This window comes from Schistocerca piceifrons, chromosome 6, assembly GCF_021461385.2.
Source record: "Schistocerca piceifrons isolate TAMUIC-IGC-003096 chromosome 6, iqSchPice1.1, whole genome shotgun sequence".
In the NCBI taxonomy this organism is placed as follows: domain Eukaryota; kingdom Metazoa; phylum Arthropoda; class Insecta; order Orthoptera; family Acrididae; genus Schistocerca; species Schistocerca piceifrons.
Genome location: NC_060143.1, coordinates 270,139,531 through 270,153,275, shown reverse-complemented (window position 1 = coordinate 270,153,275; position 13,745 = coordinate 270,139,531).

The window sequence follows — 13,745 nt, the reverse complement described above, 5'->3', positions numbered from 1 at the left end:
ATAATGCACTGTGATTTGATAGTATTCTTGAAATCTCCACAGATACGTAATGATCCATTTGGCTTTTCTATTACAACGATTGGTGTTGCTCAGGCGCTACATGTGACTGGTTCGATAATACCATTGCCTTCTAAACGATCAAGTTCTTATTTTACGCGTTCTTTCATTGCGTAAGGGACAGTTCTACCTTTGTAAAACTTCGGCACTGCATTCGGTGTCAGCGTAATATGTGCCTGGTAATCAGTTACACTGCCTGTCGCGGAGGAAGGAATTTCTTCGTACTTCTGAAACGCCGGCCGGTGTGGCCGAGCGGTTCTAGGCGCTACAGCCTGGAACCGCGCGACCGCTGCGGTCGCAGGTTCGAATCCTGCCTCGGGCATGGATGTGTGTAATGTCCTTAGGTTAGTTAGGTTTAAGTAGTTCTAAGTTCTAGGGGACTGATGACCTCAGAAGTTGAGTCCTATAGTGCTCAGAGCCATTTGAACCATTTTGAACTTCTGCAACATTGTTTGTAATTTTCCTTTCGGAACTTCATGTGTGACATGTTTCGCTTCATGGATTGTGAAGCCTAATTCGTTAAAGAGAGCCAGACCCACCAAGTTTGATGCCTTATGGGTGTTAACTACTGCTAAAGTACCTGTCTTGGTAAACTGTTTGCAAGTTACTTCCGTCGTCAGTGCACCTTTGACTGGAATTTGTTCATTACTGTAGCTGTACAGTGAGCTGTCAAAATGCTGCAATTTAGGAGAACCTAGCCGTTTATGCGTGTGCAGATTTATGATAGAGATCGACGATCCTGTTTCAGTCTGGAATTTGATAGGTATTTTGTTCTCCAGTAATGTGACATACAGAGATTTGTTCATATTTTGTACAATAGCATTAACTTTATGTTTAACTTTTGAAACCTGAATTTGGTCTTGCCTATTCATATCGCCAGACGCACTATGGGTATACTTCTTAAAATTAAGCACTTTCTTATTGCTAAACCTATTTCTAGACTGTACACTTTTCTTATTACACACTTCTGATTTGTGCCCTTTTCGTTTTCAAAAGTCACAATGTGCGTTACGATAGTAACAATTGTCTCTGTGGCGATTGATTTCACATTTAAGACATGATTTCTGTTGTGACTTGGCAAGACAGCCAAGTCACTATGAGAGGAAGCCGAAAGGCACGCACTTAAGCTCACGCAGGCTGGCGCGAGGTCTGGAACAGTTAAGGGAATTAATAGTAGCAAATAAAGTACGTAGTTGATGTAATACTTAACTTTAAGCCACAATTGGAGAACATCGCTCTTGTTTAGATATTATTACAATCTCAATATAACTGGTAATGGCGCCTTGCTAGGTCGTAGCAAATGACGTAACTGAAGGCTATGCTAACTATCGTCGCGGCAAATGAGAGCGTATTTGTCAGTGATCCATTCCTAGCAAAGTCGGCTGTACAACTGGGGCGAGTGCTAGGAAGCCTCTCTAGACCTGCCGTGTGGTGGCGCTCGGTCTGCAATCACTGACAGTGGCGACATGCGGGTCCGACGTATATTAATGGACCGCGGCCGATTTAAAGGCTACCACCTATTAAAGTGTGGTGTCTGGCGGTGACACCACGATTTCAACTTTAGTCGTTTAGTTTGGGTGTGTGATCCGTTCTTAGATCGCATGAGCCTAGCCTTGCTGTCCTGTTTACAGTCTTGAGTACGCGGGCCGCGTTGCCCCGTTGCGCGTGCCTGTGTCGCGAACACGTCACAGCCGTCGTCGTGTGCTACAGTCACAGAAGCTTGGCTTCGTTCGTGTGCTCGAATGATTGGTAAACAATCTTGCAAGGACGCATTGAGTAAACTAAGGAGCTCTTTCCTTAATTTCCCGTCTGGTGAATGCATTATGAGCATATCACGTATTAAAGAATCTGCATAGGACTTTTTACACTTTTCGTTTTCACAAACAAATTTGCAGTTCCTAGTTAATCCTTGCAACTGTGTAATGCATTCCGTGTATGTCTGCTGTGCCTTTTTCTTGCATAAGTAAAATTTATGCCTTGCAGCAGCGACATGCGTTTGCTTGTCGAAGTATTTTTCGAGCAAGTCTTTAATAGCTGGGAATGACAAATTTGTCAGTTCACAAGTCGGACTCAGTTTTAAGAGAAGGTTGTAGATAGCTGCGCCGCAATTTGCCAAAAAATGATATCTTTATTCTACATCACCTGATATCTGGTGTGTGAGGAAGTGCTGTTCCAGGCGTGCTGCATAGTCCGGCAACGCTTCTTCCTTGCTGTTGTAAACTGCGAATGGTGGTGGCGGAAGTTTAATTTGTAGCGGAGACACTACGGCAGGCTGCGACTCCAAACGTTCCACTCTTGTAAGCAACGCTTGTAGCGTCTGTTGTATTTGTGCCACGAGATTTACGATCTGCACCGTGATGTCCATGGTTATCTCAAAATTCCAAGTGCGAATAGATTACTGGAATAATGATATTTTAGCTGCAAGAGAGCGGGTTAACAGCAAGTATGTATCTTCCCGAAGTCCACTGTAATTTATTTTATTTCAGGCCACAGGTGGTCATCCGTAATTGTGCTGAAGTCATCTGTTTCCTTAGTACCTCGTCACCAATGTGGTGTGTGTACTGTAAGACCTTCGGTACACACACCATCAGATTATTTGACTTGTCGCTCTAACGAAGTAGGCGAGTGTCAGCAATATGTCTCGTGGTCGTATCGTGGCGTGTTTATCTTCTGCCGTTAGGTCAGACGATAGAAATGCCACTTGCACGCTTAGAGTAGCAGATTGACGAAGGCCAACTTTAAACAGAACTTGATTAATTTTCACACACATTTATTAAAATAATAAAAATCATAGACGTTACGTAACTTGATTCTGGATGCTGTTTACAAATGACGATATGAAGATCCTCTGGTCTTGGTACGTTAATCTTATTCTCACATATCTGATACTTGACAAAGTGTCTATTCATTTATCTTCATGGCTATGTACAGGAATATGGTAATCTTACTAGGCGCAGACTGAAACTTGACTATAGACTGGTACAGACAAATGCAGACTGATGCAGACTGATGCAGACTGATGTAGACTGACTAATCGGAGGTCTGTACATTCGTTATAATACCTCGCGCTTTCAGGTATCACTGCGCGAGGAGAAAAGGTTCTACGTTAGCAGCAACCTCATTGGCTGCGTTACATATTAAGACGCGGATCGGCGGAAGCAGAATTTGGTCCGTCTCAGGCAGCGCCATTTCGTAGTGCGGAGACGGACGAGCGCTGCGCCTGCGCTGTTGTGCTTAGCGGGGCGCGCTCTAGTGGGAAAGTTGTGTACGCGCTGACTACGCGGAACTATGTACACAACAGTGTTCGTCAACATAAAAACGCAAACGAACTTGTCCTTGTCCATGACAATGCAAGTTCTCATTGACGTCTGCCGGCCCGACAGGAGCACACAAAATCTCATTGTGTTGCTCTTCCTCGTCAACACCATAGACTGGATCTCTCAACTTCCGACTTCTAGCTGTTGGGCCCGAGGAAGGATGCAGTCCGGGGGAAGCAGTACGTGGATGATGGGGAAGTTACTGACGGAGAAGGACGTTGGCTCCAACATGGACCAGTAGAATGATACCGAAAGGGCATACAGACCTTCCCAGCAAGGTAGCGTAACGTTATCGAACTGAAGGAAGAACTGAAGGGTTTTGTACCCAGAACAGTTGGGAATAACATGATGTTTCGGAATCCTGAATAAAACCAACCCTCTTTAAAAAAGAAATATGTTGCACTGCTCATTGAACGCTCATTGTAGAAATACCGAAACTGAACAGGTGACGTGTTCCCTGGAGCTGTTGATTTGGAATGCGACGTTGCATACCAACGAATCGTGTACATTCAGCCATACTGAGAAGACAAAAATCGATGGATCTGTACAGAACCTGATTAAAAAATGGAAATAAAGGTTTACCAAAAGATCGAAGTAATTACAAATTAATCAGTCACTTATTATGATAGCCTTGAGATGTTAACCAGCTGCAAGGAGAAACAGGATGGAGCAGCCGTAAAAGGAGCAGAGCAAATTTGGAAGATAGTACATTATCGTGAAGAATATTGTCGATGAGAAGGGATGCGAAGGTGCAAGGACAAGTAAGATGTAACCAAACCAAGCGAATTTCGCCTTAGCTGTAGAAGATATGAAGAAAAACGAATAAAACGTGTGTAGATTAAGATGACATTAAAATGAGATTGGACTTCGGATTTGCCTAGAGTTCAAGGCAAGTGTTCTGTCCAACATATCATGGAGGGCCGTTCCATCCACCACTAAACGGATCTAATGAAGTGCAATATTAAGCGATGAATGATCTTGTAGTCCAATCTATTTCTGTTCAACACTTACTCATGCCATTTGTTTTACATTACATTCAAACAATATTATATTCAATTAGTATTCCTAAGTGAGCTGAACGTACTGTGTGCATGTAGATACCAGATATCTGAACATTTACCACAGAAGAATCACCAAGCTCCTCTATGCTTTTAGAAGCAGTTATTTTATGCCGGCCGGGGTGGCTGAGCTGTTCTAGGCGCTACAGACTGGAACCGCGAGATCGCTAAGGTCGGAGGTTCGAATCCTGCCTCGGGCATGGGTGTGTGCGATTTCCTTAGGTTAGTTAGCTTACTTAGGTTTAACTAGTCCATGAACCATGGACCTTGCCGCTGGTGGGGAGGCTTGCATGCCTCAACGATACGGATAGCCATACCGTGGGTGCAACAACAACGGAGGGGTATCTGTTGAGAGGCCAGACAAACGTGTGGTTCCTGAAGAGGGCAGCAGCCTTTTCAGTAGTTGTAGGGGCAATAGTCTGGATGATTGACTGATCTGGAATTGTAACACTAACCAAAATGGCCTTGCTGTTCTGGTACAGCGAACGGCTGAAAGCAAGGGGAAACTACAGCCGTAATTTTTCCCCAGATTTACTGTATAATTAAATGATGATGACGTCCTCTTGGGTAAAATATTCCGGAGGTAAAATAGTCCTCCATTCGTATCTCCGTGCGGGGACTACCCAAGAGGACGTCGTTATCAGGAGAAAGAAAACTGGCGTTCTACGGATCGGAGCGTGGAATGTCAGATCCCTTAATCGGGCAGGTAGGTTATAAAATTTAAAAAGGGAAATGGATAGGTTGAAGTTAGATATAGTGGAAATTACTGAAGTTCGGTGGCAGGAGGAACAAGACTTTTGGTCAGGTGAATACAGGGTTATAAATACAAAAGCAAATAGGGGTAATGCAGGAGTAGGTTTAATAATGAACAAAAAAATAGGAGTGCGGGTAACCTACTACGAACAGCATAGTGGACGCATTATTGTGGCCAAGATAGACAGGAAGCCCACGACTACTACAGTAGTGTCCGCAGCTCGTGGTCGTGCGGTAGCGTTCTCGCTTCCCGCGCCCGGGTTCCCGGGTTCTATCCCCGGCGGGGACAGGGATTTTCTCTGCCTCGTGAGACTGGGTGTTCTGTGATGTCCTTAGGTTAGTTAGATTTAAGTAGTTCTAAGTTCTAGGGGACTGATGACCACAGATGTTAAGTCCCATAGTGCTCAGAGCCATTTGAACCATTTTTTTACTACAGTAGTACAAGTTTATATGCCAACTAGCTCTGCAGATGACGAAGAAATTGATGAAATGTATGATGAGATAAAAGAAATCATTCAGGTAGTGAAAGGAGACGAAAATTTAATAGTCGTGGGTGATTGGAATTCGAGAGTAGGAACAGGAAGAGAGGGAAACTTAGTACATAAATATGGATTGGGGCTAAGAAATGAAAGAGGAAGCCGCGTGGTAGAATTTTGCACAGAGCATAACTTAATCATAGCTAACACGTGGTTCAAGAATCATGAAAGAAGGTTGTATACATGGAAGAACCCTGGAGATACTAAAAGGTATCAAATAGATTATATAATGATAAGACAGAGATTTAGGAACCAGGTTCTAAATTGTAAGACATTTCCAGGGACAGATGTGGACTCTGACCACAATCTATCGGTTATGAACTGTGGATTAAAACTGATGAAACTGCAAAAATGTGCTAATTTAATGAGATGGGACATGGAATAACTGACTAAACCAGAGGTTGTACAGAGCTTCAGGGAGAGCATAAGGGAACAAATGGGAGGAATGGGGGAAAGAAATGCAGTAGAAGAAGAATGGGTAGCTCTGAGGGATGAAATAGTGAAGGTAGCAGAGGATCAAATAGGTAAAAAGTCGAGGGCTAGTAGAAACCCTTTGGTAACAGAAGAAATATTGAATTTAATTGATGAAAGGAGAGAATATAAACATGCAGTAAATGAAGCAGGCAATATGGAATACAAACGTCTCAAAAATGATATTGTCAGGAAGTGCAAAATGGCTAAGCAGGGATAGCTAGAGGACAAATGTATGGATGTAGAGGCTTCTCTCACTAGGGGTAAGATAGATACTGCCTACAGGAAAATTAAAGAGACCTTTGGAGAACGGAGAACCACTTGCATGAACATCAAGAGCTTTGATGGAAACCCAGTTCTAAGCATAGAAGGGAAAGCAGAAAGGTGAATGGAGAATATAGAGGGTCTATACAAGGGCGATGTACTTGAGGACAATATTATGGAAATGGAAGTGGATGTAGATGAAGATGAAATGGGAGATACGATACTGCGTGAAGAGTTTGACAGACTGAAAGACCGAAGTCGAAACAAGGCCCCTGGAGTAGACATCATTTCATTAGAACAACTGTCCGCCCCGGTAGCTGAGTGGTCAGCGTGATAGACTGTCAATCCTAAGGGCCCGGGTTCGATTCCCGGCTGGGTCGGAGATTTTTCTCCGCTCAGGGACTGGGTGTTGTGTTGTCCTAATCATCATCATTTCATCCCCATCGACGCGCAGGTCGCCGAAGTGGCGTCAAATCGAAAGACCTGCACCAGGCGAACGGTCTACCCGACGGGAGGCCCTAGCCACACGACATTTCCATTTCCATTAGACCAACTGACAGCCTTGGGAGAGCCAGACAAAACTCTATCATCTGGTGAGCAAGGTGTATGAAACAGGAGAAATACCCTCAGACTTCAAGAGAAATATAATAATCTCAATCCCAAAGAAAGCAGGGGTTGACAGATGTGAAAGTTACCGAACTATCAGTTTAATAAGTCTCAGCTGCAAAATACTAACGCGAATTCTTAACATACGAATGGAAAAACTGATAGAATCCGACCTCGGGGAAGATCAGTTTGGATTCCGTAGAAATGTTGGAAAACGTGAGGCAATACTGACCCTACGACTTATCTTAGAAGAAAGATTATTGAAAGGCAAACTTACGTTGCTAGAATTTGTAGACTTAGAGAAACATTTTGACAATGTTGATTGGAATACTCTCAAATTCTGAAGGTGGCAGGGGTAAAATACAGGGAGCGAAAGGCTATTTTCAATTTGTACAGAAAGCAGATGACAGTTATAAAAGTCGAGGGGTATGAAAAGGAAGCAGTCGTTGGGAAGGGAATGAGATAGGGTTGCAGCCTATCCCCGATGTTATTCAATCTGTATATTGAACAAGCAATAAAGGAAACAAAAGAAAAGTTCGGAGTAGATGTTAAAATCCATGGAGAAGAAATAAAAACTTTGAGGTTCGCCGATGTCATTGTAAATCTGTCAGAGACAGCAAAGGACTTGGAAAAGCAGCTGAACGGAATGGACAGTGTCTTGAAAGGAGGATATAAGATGAATATCAACAAAAGCAAAACGAGGATAATGGAATGTAGTCGAATTAAGTCGGGTGATGCTGGGGGAATTAGATTAAGAAATGAGACACTTAAAGTAGTAAAGGAGTTTTGCTATTTGGGGAGCAAAATAACTGATGGTGGCCGAAGTAGAGAGGATATAAAATGTAGACTGGCAATGGCAAGGAAAGCGTTTCTGAAGAAGAAAAGTTTGTTAACATAAGTGTCAGCAAGTCGTTTCTGAAAGTATTTGTATGGAGTGTAGCTATGTATGGAAGTGAAGCATGGACGAATTTGTTAACATCGAGTACAGATTTAAGTGTCAGGAAGTCGTTCCTGAAAGTATTTGTATGGAGTGTTGCCATGTATGGAAGTGAAAAATGGACGATAAATAATTTGGACAGGAAGAGAATATAAGCTTTCGAAATGTGGTGCTAGAGAAAAATGCTGAAGATTAGATGGGTAGATCACGTAACTAATGAGGAGGTATTGAATAGAATTGGGGAGAAGAGGAGCTTGCGGCACAACTTGACTAGAAGAAGGGATCGGTTGGTAGGACATGTTCTGAGACATCGAGGGATCACCAATTTAGTATTGGAGGGCAGCGTGGAGGGTAAAAATCGTAGAGGGAGACCAAGAGATGAATATACTAAGCTGTCAGCGGCATTCTCAAGCTCCTGTTTAGAATGTTCGTAAAATATTTGACAACTTCGTCTTATAGGAAGGAGAACCAGATTCGACTAGCAAATATTTAGTTGATGTTTGAGAAAAGGGTGGGAATGTTTTGATTACAAAATCTAAATTGATATAGTGACACTGTGCAGAAATCCTTTCTCTTTTGGTTCAAATGGTTCAAATGGTTCTGAGCAATATGGGACTTAACTACTGTGGTCATCAGTCCCCTAGAACTTAGAACTACTTAAACCTAACTAACCTATGCCCGAGGCAGGATTCGAACCTGTGACCGTAGCGGTCGCGCGGATCCAGACTGTAGCGCCTAGAACCGCTCGGCCACTTCGGCCGGCACATATTCTCTGCATCAGGTCAGCACAGCTTCAAGGGGAAAGCAATGTGACCACTCACAAGTACAAGAGGACAAGCAGCTGTTAAAGGTCAGGACGTCCCTTCCAAATGTCGGCAACATTTCGTCGAGATTAGGCAAAATTCTGGAGAAACTTCCTGTTAAAGAAATCTTCCGACCACCAGCAAAGATTTGTGCTCTGCAAAGATTTAATCTACAGAATACCATGGCAATGTGTCAAAGCCTACGGTCCCCCATCCGATATGGGACCAATGACCTCGCTGTTTGGTCTCCTTCTCCACATCAACCAAACAACCAACCAACGCAGTAAGTTAGACACAGCTGAGTATTCTATCCCTACGGGACATGCTACACTCCTGGAAATGGAAAAAAGAACACATTGACACCTGTGTGTCAGACCCACCATACTTGCTCCGGACACTGCGAGAGGGCTCTACAAGCAATGATCACACGCGCGGCACAGCGGACACACCAGGAACCGCGGTGTTGGCCGTCGAATGGCGCTAGCTGCGCAGCATTTGTGCACCGCTGCCGTCAGTGTCAGTCAGTTTGCCGTGGCATACGGAGCTCCATCGCAGTCTTTAACACTGGTAGCATGCCGCGACAGCGTGGACGTGAACCGTATGTGCAGTTGACGGACTTTGAGCGAGGGCGTATAGTGGGCATGCGGGAGGCCGGGTGGACGTACCGCCGAATTGCTCAACACGTGGGGCGTGAGGTCTCCACAGTACATCGATGTTGTCGCCAGTGGTCGGCGGAAGGTGCACGTGCCCGTCGACCTGGGACCGGACCGCAGCGACGCACGGATGCACGCCAAGACCGTAGGAACCTACGCAGTGCTGTAGGGGACCGCACCGCCACTTCTCAGCAAATTAGGGACACTGTTGCTCCTGGGGTATCGGCGAGGACCATTCGCAACCGTCTCCATGAAGCTGGGCTACGGTCCCGCACACCGTTAGGCCGTCTCCCGCTCACGCCCCAACATCGTGCAGCCCGCCTCCAGTGGTGTCGCGACAGGCGTGAATGGAGGGACGAATGGAGACGTGTCGTCTTCAGCGATGAGAGTCGCTTCTGCCTTGGTGCCAGTGATGGTCGTATGCGTGTTTGGCGCCGTGCAGGTGAGCGCCACAATCAGGACTGCATACAACCGAGGCACACAGGGCCAACACCCGGCATCATGGTGTGGGGAGCGATCTTCTACACTGGCCGTACACCACTGGTGATCGTCGAGGGGACACTGAATAGTGCACGGTACATCCAAACCGTCATCGAACCCATCGTTCTACCATTCCTAGACCGGCAAGGGAACTTGCTGTTCCAACAGGACAATGCACGTCCGCATGTATCCTGTGCCACCCAACGTGCTCTAGAAGGTGTAAGTCAACTACCCTGGCCAGCAAGATCTCCGGATCTGTCCCCCATTGAGCATGTTTGGGACTGGATTAAGCGTCGTCTCACGCGGTCTGCACGTCCAGCACGAACGCTGGTCCAACTGAGGCGCCAGGTGGAAATGGCATGGCAAGCCGTTCCACAGGACTACATCCAGCATCTCTACGATCGTCTCCATGGGAGAATAGCAGCCTGCATTGCTGTGAAAGGTGGATATACACTGTACTAGTGCCGACATTGTGCATGCTCTGTTGCCTGTGTCTATGTGCCTGTGGTTCTGTCAGTGTGATCATGTGATGTATCTGACCCCAGGAATGTGTCAATAAAGTTTCCCCTTCCTGGGACAATGAATTCACGGTGTTCTTGTTTCAATTTCCAGGAGTGTATGTATTATTCCGGCACAGAAATCATCTCTTCAGCACGATCCTCCTGTGTTTCAATTATTAACGAATCTGCGGAGATGCTGGGTGGAACACCTACTTAATCTCGATAGCGCCTTCCAACGGCTTTCATCTGGATAAAATAGGGGAGCCTGTGAGTTCTTAAATATCTCCTGAAAGAAAATATTTTATGCTTAATGACACGTCTAGCGGCAGCCCGTTGGTTTCATTTTTATTAAGAGTACTAGTTACTCACTCAAGAACTAGTAAGATTTTCTCCGATTCCATGTTAGTACAATCCAGGTGTCGATACAGAAATGAATCTTATGTAATCATTAGAGGGGTTACAACTTCCATCCAACAAAAATATCTTAAATTAATTCGCATACTTATGCATGCTGGACCTGACGAGATCATTTGCTGAGACACGGCGAGGCAGTCAGGATTGAAATAACCCTGTTATACAGAGTGAGTCTGGGCAGCAGATACCTAGGGCACTAAATAGCTGCTGCCCTTACATAAGCATGTGGGCAGCTCATGAGTGGTCTGTCCTCCTCCATCCCCCAACGTCGGGTTGTTGCAGGGGACTCTTACTGACCGCCCACGCTATCGCTTGTGGCGCCATGTTGGCCAGCTCACCCAAAGTGTTCACAGTATTTGGGCAGTAATATAGGCTACATCCAGGACAGCGAGTACTCTATATCCCGCGTCAAAACTTCCCTCGATAATCTCCATGCGTTGACACCTCGGAGGCATGGAGCACACCTAATGTATGAGATGGAACTCCACTTCCTCCACAAGAGCTTGTCTGCACTCCAAATTACTGCCGAAATTTTACCAATTCAAATGGTTCAAATAGCACTGAGAACTATCTGACTTAACATTTGAGGTTATCAGTCCCCTAGAACTTGTTGTTGCTGTTGTTGTGGTCTTCAGTCCTGAGACTGGTTTGATGCAGCTCTCCGTGCTACTCTATCCTGTGCAAGCTCCTTCATCTCCCAGTACCTACTGCAGACTACATCCTTAGCATCATGTTTAGGTGCTGTTTTTTCGAATAGAGCATCTTAATTTCACGTAGTAACCAATATCGTTCTGCAAATCATAGAACAAAATCTCTCATCCCACAGCAACCTCACCACAGACGCAATAAAAGAAATAACAGATATGCTCAGACTGACAACTGAACAAAACTACTTTCAGTTTGAGGAAGAATATTATCTACAAACTGATGGACTGCCCATGGGATCCCCAATATCAGGAACACTAGCAAACATTTTCATCAGTCACCTGGAAAATCTGATATTTGATAAGATAACCACAAATGAAAGTTTCAAAATCATATATTGGTACAGATACGTGGATGACATTATTTGTTTGGTAGATGAGCCAATTGAAAAAATAGATGAACTCCATTCAGAAATAAACAAAGCTCATAAGAACATAAAATTCACACTTGAAAAAGAAAAAGAAAATCAAATAAATTTTCTTGACATTACAATTAAAAAAGAAAATGGAAAACATACATTTAACATCTTTAGAAAACCAACAGCCACGGACACAATAATACATTCCACATCCAACCACCCCCAAAGCCAGAAATTTGCAGCACTAAGGCACATGTTACATAGATTAAACAGAATCCCACTCAGTAAGAGAAACTATGAACAAGAAATGAACACAATCATACAAATAGCTAGGAACAACGGGTATGACACACATGTGGTACACAGGCTCAATCAAAAAATAAAAACACAAATAAAAAACAAACACAACATTTCCACAATGCAAAAGAACTCACAAGCTGAAAACTTACAAACACACTCAACAAACACACACAATGACAACACCACACAGAAAAGAACCGGATGGTACACCATGACCTACACACATAAACTAACACACAGAGTTGCAAACATCCTAAAGAGACAGGGCTTCAAAATAGCATATAAGCCTGGGCAAACCCTTCAATCACACCTAAGCCAGCCAGCTACCAAGAGGGACAAATTCCAACAATCAGGAATATATAAACTTGAATGTCAAAGTTGTGATGCAGTATACATAGGCATGACATGCAGGAATTTTGAAACAAGATACAAAGAACATATCAGATGTTGGAAGTATGAAACAAACCATTCCACATTTGCAGAGCATTTAAAACACTACAACCATCATCCTACAAACATGGAACAAGAAATGAAAATAATGAGAATAAGCAACCATGACAAACATCTTATACAAATGCAAGAGAACTTCCACATCCAGAAAGCCATAGCAGAAAACAAACATGTGATAAATGAACAAACACACATCAGCACAGGCTCCTTACTACACTTAATAAAGGAAATGATAACATAAAAAAAAGTATATAACACCAAAATACACACACACACACACACACACACACACACCCTCCCAAAAAAGAAAAAAAAATTGCATAACACCAAAATACAGACAGACACACATACACAGCACAAATATATATATATATATATATAATCACACCAAAACACACACACACATACACAGGACATAAACAAAAATAAATAATTAAATACAATAAAATAAAATAATATGACACCAAAACACACACACACACACACACACACACACACACAAGCGCACACACAAATGCATACACGAACAGACCACTGATACTTCGATAGTTACACTCATAAGTTTGGCAGTAATATTCGATCTTTGGCAAAAACATTTGACAGTCGGCAACAGAAACCAAAACATTGCATTAAAAAAAGCGTTCAGTGCATAGTGCTGTGGAATGCAGAAAAAACAGCAAATTGGCGCTCATAGGAAGAAGAACAAGACCAAAAATGCAACAGGAGCATAATATGTAAAAAACTGTCTACGCAACCTGTAAGTACAGTTCAAAACATTACTACTTAATAGGAAATACCAACCACCAGAACTGTTTATAACCTATAGGCACAGTGACAAAAAATGTGAATAAAATAGCTAACATATGTACATATTACAGGCCACTGATGATGCCTTGCAGAAAATAAAGGCGAAACGCGTATGGCACTAAAATTGTGTTTTATTCAGTTGCTGTCAGACGGTCCATAAGTGAAAATCATCAACATACCGTAGTATTACGCGCAACTGAGGAGGACAGGTCCAAAAAATTGAAGATGACAGTACATCCAATTTTCTGCTGTAAAAAGGATAATTCATTCAATAAA